The 6,522-nt window shown below is 38.4% G+C and overlaps 1 long non-coding RNA gene across 1 annotated transcript; it reads right to left on the reverse strand.

The window, feature by feature from the left end:
• Positions 1-828: 828 nt before the first annotated feature.
• On the reverse strand, positions 829-1,672 carry LOC140894616 (uncharacterized). Its single transcript, XR_012153877.1, has 3 exons — positions 1,555-1,672; positions 1,026-1,137; positions 829-946 (listed from the first exon to the last, which is right to left on the reverse strand). It is a non-coding gene; the product is annotated as an uncharacterized lncRNA (long non-coding RNA).
• Between the last annotated feature and the right edge of the window lie 4,850 nt (positions 1,673-6,522).

The following is a 6,522-nucleotide window of genomic DNA, read 5'->3' on the forward strand; positions in this document are numbered from 1 at the left end:
GGATTTTGTTGGTTTTTTGGTGGTACTCCTATTTCTTGGAGTTCTAAAAAGCAGGCAGTGGTTTCTCGATCTAGCACTGAGGCCGAATATCGTAGTCTTGCTAATGCCACATCCGAACTTCTTTGGATTCAATCTTTATTGTGTGAACTTCGCATATCGATTGCGACTCCTGTATTATGGTGTGATAATCTCAGCACCATTGCACTAAGCGCCAATCCAGTGCTTCATGCTCGCACGAAACACATTGAACTTGATCTACACTTTGTTCGTGAAAAAGTGTTGTCCGAAACCTTGTGTGTTCGACATGTTCCAGCCTTTGATCAAGTGGCAGATATTCTTACCAAACCATTGTCTGCTGTTTCGTTTCTCAGATTACGTTCCAAGCTCAAAGTTGTTTCTAACCCACTGCTGAGCTTGAGGGAGGAAGTTAAGCAATCAATGGATTTGGCCCAAGATCAACCCCAAGATTAATTGAAGCCCAATGATTACAATGGATGATTGGCCCATATAAAACAAGGAGCAACGGTGCATCATCTTCAGGAGATTACACACTCCGTAACAAAAGAAAGTTCGAGAAATAATATTTGTTATATTTGTTGCAACAGAAAGAGACACGTGTCATGTATTTATTAGTTGTGCTAATTATAAATATGGGCATCTACAGTGTAAATCTTAGAGAAATTAATATATTATCTTTTCAGTACATTTCCTCTGTTTTCTACTTTTTCAACTATACCTGTCCAAAATGAACATTTAAGAAAGCATTAAATCAGGATTCGCAGCAGATGCCAATGCTGAGGTGAACTTACTGTGGATCAAAGGGTCTAAGAAACACTGAGTGATATGGCAGAGTTTATTAGTTCTCCAAGAACGCAAAAGGGTATGGGGGACTTTTCTTCTTTTATGTACTATGTCATTTGAATCATCTATCCAGCTCTTCAAAACCCTAATACAAAAAATGTAAATTCAGCAGTATCGGTTGGACTGAAACTTAAAAAGTCAAAACTAAAGAAGAAATCATATACTTGCTAGGCAACGCAGTGGTGAGGTCCAACAATATCTTTCGCTTCTTCAGCATCTTAACATGCTCCTTTGGCGCAGGAGTGTGAACAGTCGCAACCTCGGGTGTGCCAACCCCTGCTTATAAGAAGATAATATATTCACGAACAAGAATATAAATGAAGGAGATCTTATCAAGGTGCAAACAGAATCCAAGAACGAATCATGGAGATACCTTATTTGCTACCAGAATTAATGAGCATTGATGAGGGATAGTTAGCAAAATCACATCGGTCAAACTTTTTTTTTAAAAAAAATAACCTTCTCTAATGTATTTGAAACGCTTCAAATACACTTGGTGTGAGTTAGTATTCAAAAAAATAATTGGACTAAGGTTATTTATTAAAATACTCCCCCATCCCATCATCATCTCGATGATTACAAAATTTTTGCAGACAAAGTTAATAAGCAATACCTTCAGTTTTCCAAACCAGTTGAAATGTTGAATATCTGGAAAGCAAAATACTGTGATTGAATTGAGATGCAGCAGATCACCTGGACGTTTTGAGTTTGGAGTCACATCAACAGTCATGGGCTTCATATGTTCGTGATTTCTTTGATATTTTCTGATTTCTGGGCTGATTAATTCCACAATTTTTTTCTTCTCGGCTTGTCCTATTTCAATCAGTCCGATTAAAGCAGATGGTTCATCATCATGAAACATGATCCTTGGATGTTCCACATGCTCTTCTTCGATTCCATGTTTTTCGTGGGCGGGACTTGCAATCATGGCACACTCTGAATACTGAATTGGCTCCCGGAAATTAGTTCTTAGATCCTCATTATATGACCTAAAATGGATGTGTTGTTCCTCAGCCTCATCAAGCACCAGAGGATCCAAACGATCTTATAAATAAAACCTATCCTCTTGAAGAATCTCCATACATGGTACTATACCTGTAGAGTGAGACGAGAAAAGTTATTTTATTTCTCTGATGTTGAAAACAAAACAAAGGTGTTCAATATATAGCATTAAACCCATAAATCTCTATATTAACGTAGGGATATAATAAACATGAAAAGATACAAAAGGATATAAATCAATCATATCATATCTATAAATACCATGCGAGCATGCTTTATTGTTGAGAATTATTTGAGATATGAACTGTATTTCACCTGTATTCGGAATTCTGAGAGGTTGCAAGGGCACTGAATTGCAGCGATTGAGATATCTTGTGTCCTAACCTTTGATTATCAGATGGGTCCTCGACGAGTTATTAATAGGAAGCCACCGCCAGTTATTCCTACAACTGAGCAAGCTAGTACTGAAACGGTTGAGATGGATGCTACAGCGACGCCTATGGAAACCTTGCTGAAGAGGTTTCAGTCGTTCAATCCGCCGTTGTTGACGGGTTCAGAAAATCCAGTTGACTGTGAGAGTTGGTTGGATGACATCGATCAGTTGTTCGATTCCATCGATTACACAGATGATCGTCGAATCAGGTTAGTCATTCATCAGCTTCGTGGGGTTGCTAAGAGCTGGTGGATCATGTCGAAGAAAGCAATGGAGAATAGAGGTACGGAAGTTACTTGGACTCTTTTCAAATCTGAATTTTATAAGCGGTTTTTCCCTATCTCGTACCGTAAGGATAAGGGAGCTGAGTTTGCCAATCTGAGGCAAGGGAATCTGAACATTGAAGAGTACGTAGCCAAGTTTGATAGTCTGTTGCGTTTTGCACCGCTAATTGCCGGTGATGAGGAAGCTAAAGCCGACCATTTCATTAATGGCTTGAACCCTAACATCTTCACGCTGGTAAACACTGCTAGGCCAGATAATTTTGCGGATACCATGAATCACACAAAAGGAGCAGAAGCAGGTTTGTGGAGACAGAGTGGAGGTCAGTTTGTGCAGCAGCAACAGCAAGGACAGTTTCAGGCACAACCTTACCAATACCAGAACCAATCATCTCAGTTTCAAAATCAACCACCGAGTTCTGAAGGTGGTAGCAGTGGAGGTAATAAGATCGATATATTATTTAATATAAAAATTTTAGAATGTAGGTAAAAATACGATTGAAATTATAATATACATATATATATATATATATAAGCAAAAAAATGTACTAAGAATAGAAACATGAAACTTTTCCGTTCAAAAATATTTTTGAAAAATAATAAACAATTATCATTAAATTTAAAAATACGATAATATGCGATCGAATTTAAATTATAAATAGATATAACATTGAATATTCAACAAAAGGTAACATTATTTTATCACCTTCTCGAACACTCTGTCTTCTATCTTTTGTTTTTCTTGCTCTAACCTTTGATTGCAGGAATCACGATATAGATGCCCATAACCTAGTTTAGGAACCTGGTTATCCATATTTCAAACTTATGTGAAGTGTTACCTGTTATTTGACCAATTTATAGATTAATTAATTAATTAGATAAAAGAGGGAAAACACGTGTCCTTTTTCCCGCCCTTGTGTTCTTTTACTTATTTTTAAAATTTTACTGAGATGCCCTAAAATCTTATTCTCCAAGTATATACATTTTCGTACTTAGCAGTTTCTTACGCATAACCCTAAAACTCTCTCTTACGAAATTTCACTCTGTCTATCGATTTTCAGTGATTTACTCAAATGGAAACATCATCACCAGTCTACATCCTAAATGCACTAACAGTCGATTTTGAATCACTATATGGCATGAACCAGCAAGGAGTTACTGAGATTTGTCAAGCCTTAGAACAGTCGGGACTTCGATCTTTCTGTTATGGATTATGCCGGAGTGATCATGACGATAATATACTTGCGGAATAAAATAATCAACAAGAACACCAAGATTTACGTGGTTCACCCAATATAGGCTACATCCATGGAGCTGCTGCAAATATTTATTACCGGAGAAATATTACAAGTGTATATAAAACACTATATCTCTCACACGATCCCAATCCCGAGTATTACCGAGAATGTAGCAGCTCATGCCTCCTCTCTTTACGCTTGTAGTCTAACTGAAATCGAGCACAACTTCAGTTTGTCAGTGGTCACCACCTTCGTGAACATATCAGCTGGATTTTTACTTCCAGGAATCTTCTCAAGCTTCAAGACTCCATTCACCCGATCTCTAAGGATCCCGATTCCAAGGATTTGTTTTGCAGCACTCAAATCCTTCATAGCAAATTCTATCTTTAGTTTATCAATCTCCTTCAGACAAACACCTGCTATCAACATATCATCTACATATACCAGTAGCATGATATAAGAACCATCAAGCTTCACATAACACCAGTGATCAACATGATACCTCGGGAAACCATCATTATTCATTACACCATCAAACTTCTTGTACCACTGTCTTGGAGCTTGTTTGAGACCGTACAAGCTTTTCTGAAGTTTGCACATAATTTTCTCTTTCTCTCGTACTTCAAATCCCTGTGATTGATTCATTTCTTCATCTAGCTTACCATGAAGAAACACGGTCTTTACATCTAACTGCTCCAGATGCAAATCTTCTTTTACCATCAATCCAAGTACAGTCCAGATAGTAGTTAACTTTACCACCAGAGAGAAAATATCAGTGTAATCAATGACTTCTTTTTTACCTTTTACAACAAGGATTTCTTTGTACCGCTTGCTACCATCGTGTTCTAATCGGTACTCCCACTTGCTATGTAAAACCTTTTTACCTTCAGGAAGTTCTGACAACTCCCACATGTGATTGGATGATAGTAAATCCATCACATCTCTCATGGCAAACTCCCACTGTTTAAAGGTCTCATAAACATCTGATTTATTTTTCAAAAAATAAACCCAAAATTTCCTGCTCGAATCGTCAACAGTAGTGCCATACTATCTTGAGTAATCTCCAAGGGATGTCACAGGAGATGGTTCACATACATCAGTATGAATCAACTCCAACTTTGCTGCTTTCGGTTCTCTACCGCCTTTCGAAAATCTCACCCTTTTCTGTTTTCCAAGAACACAACTTTCACACAGTTTGTGTTCGACAGTTTTTAACTCCGGTAGCTTCCCATTTGAAACAAGCATTTTCATTCCCTTCTCACTCGTATCTCCAAGTCTACAGAGTCATAGACTTGAATTAGCTCCAGCATCCACAGCTGCTAATTTATCTCTGCAACTGGAAGTCATGTAGAGGGTTCCAGTTTTCGTTTCTCGAGCAACAATCATGACTCCTTTGCTCACTTTCTAGGAACCATCGCCGAAGGTTACATTATGGCCTTCGTCATCGAGCTGTCCCACTGAGATCAGATTCCGAGTCAGTCTTGGTACATGTCTGACTTTATTGATTTTCCAGACAGATCCATTTGACATTTTCAACCGGACATCTCCCATACCAACAATCTCCAAAGGTTTTCCATCTGCCAAGAAAACTTTTTCGTAATCGCCAGCAATGTAATTATCGAATACATCACGATTACTCGTGGTATGAAACGAGGTTCCAGAATCCATAACCCAAGAGTCAACAGGGCTTTCCATGGATAACACTAAAGCATCGTGTACTTCCTCAGTAACAGTATTTGCATTATTCTTGGGTGATCTGCAGTTCTTTTTCATGTGACCAGTTTCACCACAACTCCAGGACTTCACATTCTTTTCAAATTTGTTATTGTCTTTTCCATTTCTTGACTTGTATCTACCATGCCATTGGTTAAAACTCTTTTCGCCACTTCTGCCCCTTCCTCCATTATTGAGATTCAGAGCAGAACTTGATGATGTTCCTTCACCAGAATCCCTCCTTCGAACTTCTTCGCCAAGAATTCGATCTCGGACATCATTGAATTGTAACTTTCCTTTTCCGGCAGAATTACTAATCGCTGCTCGCATTGGCTCCCAAGCATTTGGTAAAGACGCCAAAAGAATAAGTGCTCGAATTTCATCATCAAATTTAATTTCAACTGATGTTAGCTGGGAAACAATCGTGTTGAATTCATTGATGTGTGCCGCCACCGAAGCACCTTCCTCCATCTTCAAGTTGAATAACTTTTTCATGAGGAACACTTTATTATTTGCTGATGGCTTCTCGTACATGTCCGACAAAATGGACATCATCTCCTCCGTGGTTTTTGTCTCCGCCACGTTGTGTGCCACGTTCTTTGTTAGGGTCAATCGTATTACCCCTAACACTTGTCGGTCAAGAAGCTCCCACTCATCATCCTCCATCTTTTCTGGCTTCACCCCGGATAGAGGTTGATGTAGCTTTTTTCTATACAGATAATCTTTAATCTGTAACCACCAGAACGTGAATTCTGTACCATCGAACTTATTGATTCCCGGTCCCGATCCGTCATTTTCAGCCATCGCTTCTCCTGCCTTAATAAAATTTCAAAAAATATTTTCTGATGTGGAAGATCAGACAAAGCTGCAACCACAAAGCATACTCAGAATTTTAAGAAATTTTTCACCAAGACTCTCGGACACCGTAACAGCTTTGATACCAATTGTTATGGATTATGTCGGAGTGATCATGACGATAATATAATTGCAGAAT

This window comes from Henckelia pumila, chromosome 4 (assembly GCF_033568475.1).
Source record: "Henckelia pumila isolate YLH828 chromosome 4, ASM3356847v2, whole genome shotgun sequence".
In the NCBI taxonomy this organism is placed as follows: domain Eukaryota; kingdom Viridiplantae; phylum Streptophyta; class Magnoliopsida; order Lamiales; family Gesneriaceae; genus Henckelia; species Henckelia pumila.